Genomic DNA, 11,122 nt, shown 5'->3' with positions numbered 1-11,122 from the left:
TCCCCAGCAGCCTTTGCAAATTTCCCCGCCAGGATATTGATCCCCCTCGGGTTCAAGTGCAACCCATCCTTTCTGTACAGGTCCCACCTTCCCCAAAAGAAGTCCCAATGATCCAGAAACTTGAATCCCTGCCCTCTACACCAGGTGTTCAGCCACGCATTTATCCTCCACCTCGCTCCATTCCTACTCTCAATGTCGCGTGGCACAGGCAGTAATCCTGAGATTGTTACCTTTTTGGTCCTTTTCCTTAACTCTCCTCCCAACTCCCTAAATCCTCACTTCAGGACCTCTTCCCTTTTTTTACCTATGTCATTGGTACCTATATGTACCACGACCTTAGGCTCCTCTCCCTCTGATTTCAGGATATCTTGGATGCGTTGAGACACGTCCGAGACCTTAGCACCAGGGAGGCAGACCACCATCCTGGTCTCCCGACTGCGTCCACAGAAACGCTATCCGACCCACTTTTATATTTCTCAAAAGTGTCAGTACTTCCTCTTCTTTGAACCTCATAGTTTTCATAGCTACTCTACTTGTTTCCCTTACCTCACATAATTCAATATCCTTCTCCTTGGTGAATACCGAAGAAAAGAAATTGTTCAATATCTCCCCCATCTCTTTTGGCTCTGCAGATAGCTGTCCACTCTGACTCTCTAATGGACCAATTTTATCCCTTGTTATCCTTTTGCTATTAATATAGCTGTAGAAACCCTTTGGATTTACTTTCACCTTACTTGCCAAAGCAACCTCATATCTTCTTTTAGCTTTTCTAATTTATTTCTTGAGATTCTTTTTACATTCTTTATACTCCTCAAGCACCTCATTTACTCCATGCTGCCTATAATTATTGTAGATCTCCCTTTTTTTCCGAACCGTGTCTAATTTCCCTTGAAAACCATGGCTCTTTCCTATTTTTACTATTTCCTTTCAACCGAACAGGAACATAAAGATTCTGTACTCTTAAAATTCCAACTTTAAATGTACTCCATTTCTCTTCCACATCTTTCCCATAAAACAAAATGTCCCAATTTACTCCTTTTAAATCCTTTCGCATCTCCTCAAAGTTAGCCTTTCTCCAATCAAAAATCTCAACCCTAGGTCCAGTTCTGCCCCTCTCCATAATTTAGATTGGTTTTGAGGGGTTTAGAAGGGTTTGTAGGTTTATAGGTTTTTATAGGGGTTTAGATTAGCTCAGGTGGGTTTAGAGGGATTTAGATGGGTTTGGGTTTAGAGGGGTTTAGAGGGGTAAATGTGGTTTCAGAGGGGCTTAAAGGGGGGTTTAGATGCATTTAGAGGGATCCAGAGGAGTTGGAGTGGTTTAGAGGGGTTCAGCTGTGTTCAGATGGGTTCGGGGGTGTTTAGAGGTGTTTGCAGGATTTTAGAGGGGTTCAAAAGTGTTTATAGAGATTTTGCTGTTTGGAGAGTGGTTCAGAGGCGTTTAGAGGGGTTCAGAGGGGGTTGGAGGGGTTTAGAGGTCTTTAGACAGGTTTCGAGTAGTTTCGAGGGGTTTAGAGGAATTTAACGGAGTTTAGAGGGGTTTAGATTGTGTTAGAGGGGTTTATATGCGTACAGACCGGTCCAGAGGGGTTTGGAGCGTTTTGGTATGATTTAGAGGGGGTTTGAGGTGTTCAGAAGGGTTCAGGTGGTTTAGGGGGATTTGGAGATGTTTTGAGGGGTTCTGTGGGGTTCAGAGGGATTCATATGGGTTTATAGAGGTTGAGAGCTGTTTAGAGTTGTTGAAATGTGGTTAGAGGGGGTTTACAGCGGTTCAAATGTGTTCAGAGTGGTTTAGAGTGGTTTAGAGGTGTTTCGTTTGGAGGGGTTTAGAGGGGTGCATTGGTGTTCAGAGAGGTTGGAGGGTTTCAGAGGGGTTTAGCGTGGTTTGAAGTGGTTTAGAGTTGTTCAAACAGGTTCACAATGGTTTAGATGCGTTTTGAGTGGACTAGAGGGCTTTACAGGGGTTTAGAGGGGTTCCGGTCGGTTTAGATTGGTTTGGAGGGGTTTCGAGAGGTTTAGAGGGGTTCAGAGTTTTCATAGAGGTTTAGTGGTTAGGGTTTAGAGGGTTTCAGAGCCGTTCAGTGGTAAACAGATGGTTTTCGAAGGGTTTAGAGGTGTTACGAGGGGTTCCGATGGGTTTGGAGGGGTTTAGAGGGGTTTAGGTTCAGAAGGGTTCAGTTGGATTTAGAGGGGGTTATAGGTGTTTAGAGGGGTTTAGAGGCGTGCAGAGTGGATTAGAGGGCTCTACAGGGGTTTAGAGTGGTTCTTGGTTTCTTGGTCCTCCAAAATATCCCAAATGGAATTTAAACTGGAGGTGGTGAAGGGGGGGCTTAAGCCAGAAAGAGTTATTGGGAAGAAAGAGCTACTTTAAATTTAGTTGCATCTAGTTGTGTAACTATAGTTGGGTGGAGATTATTCCATGCTTTAATTGTGCGGGGGAAGAACGAATTGCTGTACACATCTGTCTTTGTAGCTGGGATCACAATTTGGATTGCATGCCCTCGTCTGCTCCTAATTGGTTTGGGTTTGGTGTAGGTCTTGTAATCTATGTCGAGCTGACCATTTAACATTTTGTAAAAACAGATCAAATGGTGAGCTTCACGTCTGTCTTGGAGAGGGTCCCACCCCAGAGAATTCAGAAGTTTTGTGACACTCGCTTCTCTCTCATAGGTGTTAGTAACAAATCGAGCCGCCTGTCTTTGGACACGTTCGATGGACGAAATGTTTTTATTTGTGTATGGGTCCCAAGCTGCAACTGCGTAGTCCAAATGAAGTCTAACGAGGGTGAAGTATAGCTTCTCATTAACAGAATTTGAACAATGATGAAAGTTGCGCCTCAGAAAGTTTAGGACACCTGTTGCTTTCACCGTTGCATGATGAGTCTGACCATTCCAACGCAGATCATTCTGCAATTTGATGCCAAGATACTTGGTTTGTTTGGATTCTTCAAGGGTGGCACCAAGTATATTGTAAGATGTTTCGCCTGGATTCCTCTTTCTGGTGACATGCATAGTTTCACATTTGGAAGGGTTGAACTCCATGCCCCTTTGTTATGACCACTCAACCATAGGTTCAGAGGGCTTTAGAGGTGTTTGGTGGTTTGGACTGGTTTAGAGGTGTTCAAACAGGTTTAGAGGGGTTCAGAGGGGTTTCGAGGGGTTTACAGGGCTTCAGAGGTGTTTAAATGCGTTCGAAGATGTTCTGAGGGGTTTAGAGGCGTTCAGGGGAGTTTAAAGAGGGGTTTAAAGGGGGTTTAGAGTGTTTCAGAGGGGCTAATATGTGTTTAGAGGGTTTTTGAGTGGTTTCAAGGGGTTTAGAGAGGTTTCGATGGGTTTAGAGGGTTTCCGAGTGGTTTCGATAGGTTTCTACGGGTGTCGAGGGCTTTCGAGAGGACTCGAGTGGATCCGAGGGGTTCAGTCCGTTTCAGAGGGTTTGAGAGGGGCTTGGAGGGATTTGGAGGGGTTTATAGAGGTTAGATGGGTATACAGGTGTTCCGAGGTGCGGAGAGGGGTTTGGAGGGGTTTCTATGGGGTTTCGATGTGTTTAGAGGGGTTTCGATGGGTTTTGATGAGTTTCGAGTGGTTTCGAGGGGTTTCTTGAGGTTTTGGGGGGTTTCTAGGGATTTTGGGGGGTTTAGAAGGGACTTCAGTCGTTCCGAGGTGTTTAGGGTGGTTTCGATGGGTTCTGGTGGATTTAGAGGGGTTCAAAGGGGGTTAGATGGGTTTAGATGTGCCCAGATGCGTTCAAAGGGGTTTTGAGCGGTTCAGAAGTGTTCAGAGAGGTTTGTAGGGGATTATAGTTATTCGAGGGGATTAGAGGGGTTCAGATGTGATTAGAGGGGTTCAGAGGGTGTTAGAGGGGTTGGGGGAGTTTTAGTGGTATTTAGACAGGTTGAGAGGGATTTAGAGGGGGTTAGATGGATTTAGAGGGGTTGGAGGGGCTTAGAGGTGTTTAGACAGATGTATGGTGATATAGAGGGGTTCATAGGTGTTCAGAGGGGTATAGAGTGGTTCAGTGGTTTAGAGATGTTTAGAGGGATTTATGCGAATTTAGCGGGGTTTAGAGGGGTTTATAGGGGCTTAGAGAGGTTTAGAGTGATTTAGATGTTTTAGAGGGTTAGAGGAGTTTCGAGTGTTTCGGAGTGGTTCAGGGGGTTTTGAGGGGTTTAGACCGTTTAAGTTGTGCAGATGGGTTTAGACGGGTTTAAGAGTGATTTAGAGAGGTTTAGAAATGTTTATGTGGGTACAGGCGGGTTTAGAGGGGCTTAAGGTGGAATTTGGAGGTTTCGATGAGTTTAGAGGGGTTCGGAGGTGTTCCGGTGTGTTGAGAGGGGTTTAGAGGGACTCAGAGGTTTTCAGAGGGATGTTTAGAGGGATTTAGAGAGAGTTCAGAGGGATTTCGAGGGATTTCGAGGTGTTTGGAGGGGTTTGGAAACGTTTGGAGGGGTTTCAAGCAGGTTTTCAGGGGGCGTAGAGGCGTTCACAGCGATTTCGAGGTGTTTAGAGGAGTTTGGTGGAGTTTAGATGCGGTTTTAGATGGGTTCGGTAGGGTCTATAGAGGTTCAGTTGTGTGGAGGGGTTTAAAGCAGTTTAGAGGGGTTTGGAAGGATTTAGAAGGGCTTGGATGATTTTGGAGATGTTTAGAGAGGTTTATATGGATACAGACGGGTTCACAGGAGTGTGGAGCGGTTTGGTTTGATTTAGAGGTGTTTAGAGGAGGTTCAGAGGGGTTCAGAGGGGTTCAGAGAGGTTCAGAGCAGTTTAGAGATGTTTAGGGGTGTTTCGGGCGGTTTAGAGAGGTTTAAAGTTGGTAGAGGGGTTAAGAGGGGATTAGAGCGGTTTGGAGGGGTTCAGAGCAGTTTACATGGAATTAGAGGGGTTTAGAGGGGGTTTAGAGCGGTTCAGAAGAGTTTAGAGCTGTTTAGTGGTTCGGAGGGGTTTAGAAGGGTTCATTGTGTTCAGAGGGTGTTATAGGTGTTTGGAGGGGTTTACAGGGGCCTGGAGAGGTTTAGAGGTGCTCGGATGTGTTGAGAGGAGTTTAGAGGGGGTTATAGGGGTTTAAAGGACAGAGCAGCTTTGGAGGAGAACGCAGCTAAAAATGGAACAGAGTGGATGTGGAAAATCCATCCTGCTGATTCTCCACACAGGAATGCCGCTGCGGAAGCTGCTGTGCGTGTTGTGAAGAGAGCGCTCCAAAGTTTTGGAAAAGAATCGTCACTCAGTTATAGTGAGTTTCAGACAGCTCTTTACATGGCAGCCAACCTGTCAAATGAACGTCCATTGGATACAAAGCCGGGAAGACTGCGTTCAGTACATCACACCAAATACTCTTTTGCTTGGCCGTGCATCTCAGTGCGGAGACATCAAGACTTTTGACTTCTCCAGCTACCCCTACAAAAGACTTAGAACAATGCAATCAGAGGTGAACACGTTTTGGAAGAGCTGGAGCCAATTCGTTGGTCCTAACTTGTTTATAAGGAACAAGTGGCACACCACTCAGAGAAATGTCACTGCCGGAGACATTGTCTGGTTAAGTGACCAAAATGCACTGAGGGGGCAATTCAAGCTGGGCAGAGTCGTCAACTCCAATCCAGACCACAAAGGCATCGTGAGAGACGTTAATGTACGGATCTTTCCAAGTTACTCCATTCCTCTGACAAAGGCTTTGAAGGGAAGAGCAAGGCATTCCACTCAGGGGAAGGAGAGGATCCAAGCCACGACTGTTCACAGGGATGTTAGGCGGCTGGTTGTCTTACTTCCAGTAGAAGAACAAGACAGAAATGCATCAGGAGACCAAGTTCAAACCTAGACTTCAAAGTTTGACTTTAAAGCGTCGATCTCCCAAGTGGTTTCATTGGAAGATCGAGTGGGAGGTGTCAAGTCAAACTGAAATGAAAGGACAGGAGCAGAGAAATGCTAAATTGAAATTACGAGACAGTGATTAAAGTGAGCGGAACCCCAGCCTGCCGAGTTCTGCCCGGGGCTTTCAAAAGGGCACACAGCACCAGAAGCCAGGGAAGAAGACAGAATAGGTGACTTGGATAGGCTGGGTGAGTGGGCAGATGTTTGGCAGATGCAGTATAATGTGGATAAATGTGAGGTTATCCATTTTGGTGGCAAAAAACGGGAAAGCAGACTATTATCTAAATGGTGGCCGATTGGGAAAGGGGGAGATGCAGCGAGACCTGGGTGTCATGGTACACCAGTCATTGAAGGTAGGCATGCAGGTGCAGCAGGCAGTGAAGAAAGCAAATGGTATGTTAGCTTTCATAGCAAAAGGATTTGAGTATAGGAGCAGGGAGGTTCTACTGCAGTTGTACAGGGTCTTGGTGAGACCACACCTGGAGTATTGCGTACAGTTTTGGTCTCCAAATCTGAGGAAGGACATTATTACCATAGAGGGAGTGCAGAGAAGGTTCACCAGACTGATTCCTGGGATGTCAGGACTGTCTTATGAAGAAAGACTGGATAGACTTGGTTTATACTCTCTAGAATTTAGGAGGTTGAGAGGGGATCTTATAGAAACTTACAAAATTCTTAAGGGGTTGGACAGGCTAGATGCAGGAAGATTGTTCCCAATGTTGGGGAAATCCAGGACAAGGGGTCACAGCTTAAGGATAAGGGGGAAATCCTTTAAAACCGAGATGAGGAAAACTTTTTTCACACAGAGAGTGGTGAATCTCTGGAATTCTCTGCCACAGAGGGTAGTTGAGGCCAGTTTATTGGCTATATTTAAGAGGGAGTTAGATGTGGCCCTTGTGGCCAAGGGGATCAGAGGGTATGGAGAGAAGGCAGGCACGGGATACTGAGTTGGATGATCAGCCATGATCATATTGAATGGCGGTGCAGGCTCGAAGGGCCGAATGGCCTACTCCTGCACCTAATTTCTATGTTTCTAGGACTGATTTTCTACAGACCCAATTGGCAGCCGGTAAGGACTGAATTCTAAATGAACTGAGCCGAAGACTGCAGCCCCAGAGACTCTGTTTAACCCTTTTAATGTCTGAGAAACTTGTCTGGCTAACGTGTTGATTGAGAAAGTTTGAAATATTGGTGGTGTTTGTTAACCAAGATGACAGGGTGATGATAGTGTTTGTTGTCTATGTAAAGTGCATCCTGCTTCATTGTGGGGTTAAGGGCTAATGTGAGCTAATTTCTAATGCTTATATGCTATGTGTGGTGTTGGTTTAAATAATTGCACTTTAAAAAATATGATAAAATGTGTTAAAAATCAGTAAAGATTCATATGATATTAAGCTAAAAAAATTGGTAACAGTAGTGGGCATTATCTGTATTTTTCATTTAATGAAATGTGAAAATTATTTAAAAAAACAAAATGGCTGCTATGAGTTGGAATGTTAGATACATGTAATTTTCTGTTATTTATATTTGGTTACAGTAATGTGTATATTTTCTGCCTTTGCGTCTAAGGTTTTTCATCTGGTAAAGACTAAAACTGCTAAAAACTAAGCAGCTAAAACTGCTAAAACTGCTAAAGACTAATCTGCCAAAATAAAAGGAGGAGAAAATAAAAGGTGGAAAAGAAGTGTTTGGTCTGAGTGAATCCAGTTCATCATTTCGGGGTAGATAAATCAAATCCCTTTCAAGCGGGGAATCTGCAAAAACATTAGAAGACTTGACAATCATAATAACAATAATAATGACCCCTCAATCTTCTAAATTCTAGCGAGTACAAGCCGAGTCTATCCAGTCTTTCTTCATATGAAAGTCCTGCCATCCCAGGAATCAGTCTGGTGAACCTTCTCTGTACTCCCTCTTTGGCAAGAATGTATTTCCTCAGATTAGGAGACCAAAACTGTACGCAATACTCCAGGATAGAGGGGGAGAGTGAATGGGGAGTGCGAGAGGGCGTGAGGGAAATAGGGAAGAGAGTGTAGGAGGAGATAAAGGGAGAGAGAGTGGATAGAGAGATAGAGAGGGGAGAGGGAGTGTGAGAGAGGGGGAAGAAAGTGGGTGAGAGAGGGGAAAGAGAGAAATCTGGGGGAGTGACGGAGGAGAGAGTGCCGAAGGATAGTGGGGAGAGACTGGGTGAAAAGAGAAAGGGGACAGGGCAGAGAGAGAGCAGAGTGAGAGAGAGAGCGCGGGGGGAGAGAGGGTGAGGGAGAGGATGATAGGTGCGAGGTAGAGGGTAGAGGGGAGAGTGAGAGGGGAACGAGAGGAGAGAGAAGGGGAGAGAGAGAATGGGAGATACAGATTGACAAATGACAATTAAATATACTCTTGACTCTCTTGAGATTGGCGGGGGAGGAGAGAGAGAGAGAGATAACGGTAGGACGGGGGAGGGGGAGGGGGGGGGGGGGAGAGATAGAGGAGGAGGGGGGGAATGGAGAGAGAGAGGTGAGAGATATGGGCGAGAGAGAGGGTGGAGAGAGAGAGGGGAGCGTGAAAGAGGGTGAGAGGGCAAAGAGAAGAAGGGGAAGAGGAGAGGAGAGAGATGGGGAGGGAGAGAGAGGGGATGGACATTAGGTTGAGAGAGAAAAGGGAGTGAGAGATGGCAGAGAGAGTGAGGGGGAGAGAGGGGGGGCGTGGGAGTTGCATAGAGTGGTGTGAGAGATAGAGGGGAGAAAGAAACGGGGTGAGGGGAGAGAGAAGGGTGAAGGATGAGGAGAGATGGGGAGCGAGCGGGGAGAGATATTGGCATGTGAGAGAAAGGGGAGAGGGCGGAGAGAGTGAAGGATAGAGAGGGGAGAAGTGAGATATAGTGTGAGAGATTGAGGAGAGAGAGAGAGAGGCGGCGGAGAGAGGGAGAGGGAAATAGGGACGGAGAGAGAGAGGAATGGGACAGAGGGTGAGAGAGGGGAGAGAGAGTGGGGGAGTAGAGAGGGGCAGAGAGAGAAAGCGGGAGGAGGGGGGAGAGAGAGATAGATTGATAGAGGGACTGAGGGAATGGGGAGAGAGGCGGAGAGAGGGAGGGAGAGTGGGAAAGACAGGTGAGAGAGGGTGGAGAGAGATAGTTAGGGGTAGACAGAGAGGGGGAGGGGGAGGCAGAGAGTGAGAGGGAGGGGAGAAAAGGATAGGAGAAGGGTAAGAGAATAGAGAGGTGAGAGAGGGAAGAGGGGTAGATGGAGAGGGGGGGGGAGAGGGGGGGAGAGATAGGGGAGGGAGAGGGGCATGAGAGGGGGGAGAGAGAAATGTGGATGGAGGAGGAGAGAGATGGGGAAGGAGAGAGCTGGGAGAGAGATTGTGGAGATAGAGAAGGGAGAGGGGAAGAGAGAGAGAGAGTGAGGGAGTGGGGGAGAGGCAGAGGGAGAGAGGGGGAGAGAATGAGTTAAGAGATGGGGAGAGAGATGGGGAGATGGAGAGGTAATATTGAGAATGGGAGAGAGAAGTGGGAGGGAGAGGGGGGAGAGAGAGAGAGGGGGATTGCTAGAGGATGTGAAAGATAGTGGGTGAGAGAGAGGGAGGAGACAGAGGGGAGGAGGAGAGAGAGAGATAGGGGAGAACGAAAGAGAGGGGCGAGGGAGAGTGGCGGAGAGGGAGAGAGAGAGAGGGCGAGAGGGGCAGAGAGAGGGCAGAGAGCGAGAAGGGAGAGGGAGCATGGGTAGAGAGAGCAGGGGAGAGTGGGGGAAAGGAGAGAGGGGAAAGTGGGGGAGAGAGAAAGTGGAGAGAGAGTGGGGGAGAGAGTGGGGGTGAAAGAGGGGGGTGTGAAAGAGGAGGTGTGAGAGAGGGGGAGCGAGAGGGGGAATGGGAGAGGCGAGAGAGAGAGGGGAGAGTGTTTCATACATAAGTTGAGTTTCCACGTTGGATCTCTCAACTAAACTAGTGTGTGAACGGGCAGTCGTGGTCGGCACGGACTCGATGCGCCGAAGGGTCTATTTCCGCTCTGTGTCCCATGTAAAAAGGGGAAAATGTGCAGCAGGGAGAGGAGCGAGAATTTGGCGCCTGTTTCGTGTTGTCCGACTTTTGCTTCTTGCTCCCAGCTGAGGGCGAGAAAATGTCACTTTCCCCCCTGCATTCACGTAAAATCACCATTATCCAGAGGATCCATGATTGTCAACGCCTATACAGGTTCTAAGGTGGTGTTTCAGATCAGAGATTGAGAGGATGGGGTGAGGTGAGAAAGAAAGGGAGAGAGAGGGTATGGGGGCAATGGATAGAGAAAGAAAGGAGAGTGGGAGAGAGACAGTGAGGGGAAGAATACGCGAGAAATCAGGGCAAGATAGAGGGAAGAGAGAGAGTGGAAGAAGGGGGAGAGGGGGAGAGAGAATGAGGGGAGACAGAATGAAGAGTGAGGGGGAGAGAGATAGGGGAATGATAGAGGGCGGGAGAAATGGGGGAGAGAGAGAAGGTGACAGGGGAGAGAGTGGGGTAACAGACATTAGTTTCATGTATTGTAAATGTATTATAAAGTGGAGGGGGTATCAAATATCAGTTTAGTTTATTATGGTAAATTAATTATAATAACGTGATAGGGGAGAAGGTAGAGAGATGGGGATAGAGAGAGCGGGGAGTGAGAGAAGGAGAGGGCGGAGAGAGTAGGAGGAGAGAGAGGGAGAGAGAGAGAGAGGGAGAGAGAGAGTGTGAGAGGGAGAGAGAGAAAGAGAGAGAGAGAGGGGGGGGCGAAATGGGGAGAGAGAAAGGGTGAGAGGAGGAGAGATGGGACGGAGAGAAGGGCGAGAGAGAAGGAAAAAGTTGGGCGGAGAGATTAACGTGACAGAGAGTGCGGAGAGGGAGGGTGAGAGAGAACGGGGAGTGGGGAGAGAGTAGTTGAGAGATAGAAGGGAGAGAGAGTGGAGAGAGTTAGGGAGAGAAGAGGGGAGAGAGGGGGAAGGAGAGAGAAAGAGGGGGAAGAGTGTGTGAGAGAGAGGGAAAAGAGGGGTGGAGAGAGAGGGAGGGAGAGTAGGGAGAGGGAGGAGATTAGAGGAGGTGCAGCTGAACCACTGTTTAATCTCGAAAGGCTGTCTGACAGTGACGATAGGGGTTTAGGGACTGCTGTTACATCGCATGGTGGCTAACCGTTTTAATCGCACATCCCAAGAAAGGCATCGGAGAGGGAAGTGATAGCGAGCAGGTGATAGTTGGAGAATGGAGAAGGATACAGACAGACACAGAGACAGAGACAGAGACAGAGACAGAGACAGAGACAGAGACAGAGACAGAGACAG

At 47.6% G+C, this 11,122-nt stretch overlaps 1 protein-coding gene across 1 annotated transcript in view; it reads right to left on the bottom strand.

Annotated features, from left to right (window-relative positions):
* LOC129715807 (NACHT, LRR and PYD domains-containing protein 3-like) overlaps window positions 1-11,122 on the bottom strand; it is a 49,123-nt gene continuing 38,001 nt past the window's right edge. Inside the window, exon 9 of the mRNA XM_055665674.1 lies at window positions 1-11. The gene's annotated coding sequence lies outside the window, so the exon portion shown is untranslated. The remainder of the gene's footprint in view (window positions 12-11,122) is intronic.

The sequence above is a fragment of the Leucoraja erinacea genome, unplaced genomic scaffold, assembly GCF_028641065.1.
Source record: "Leucoraja erinacea ecotype New England unplaced genomic scaffold, Leri_hhj_1 Leri_141S, whole genome shotgun sequence".
Taxonomy (NCBI): domain Eukaryota; kingdom Metazoa; phylum Chordata; class Chondrichthyes; order Rajiformes; family Rajidae; genus Leucoraja; species Leucoraja erinaceus.
Note: the sequence above shows the minus strand (reverse complement) of the source record. Positions and strands in the feature narration are given on the sequence as shown.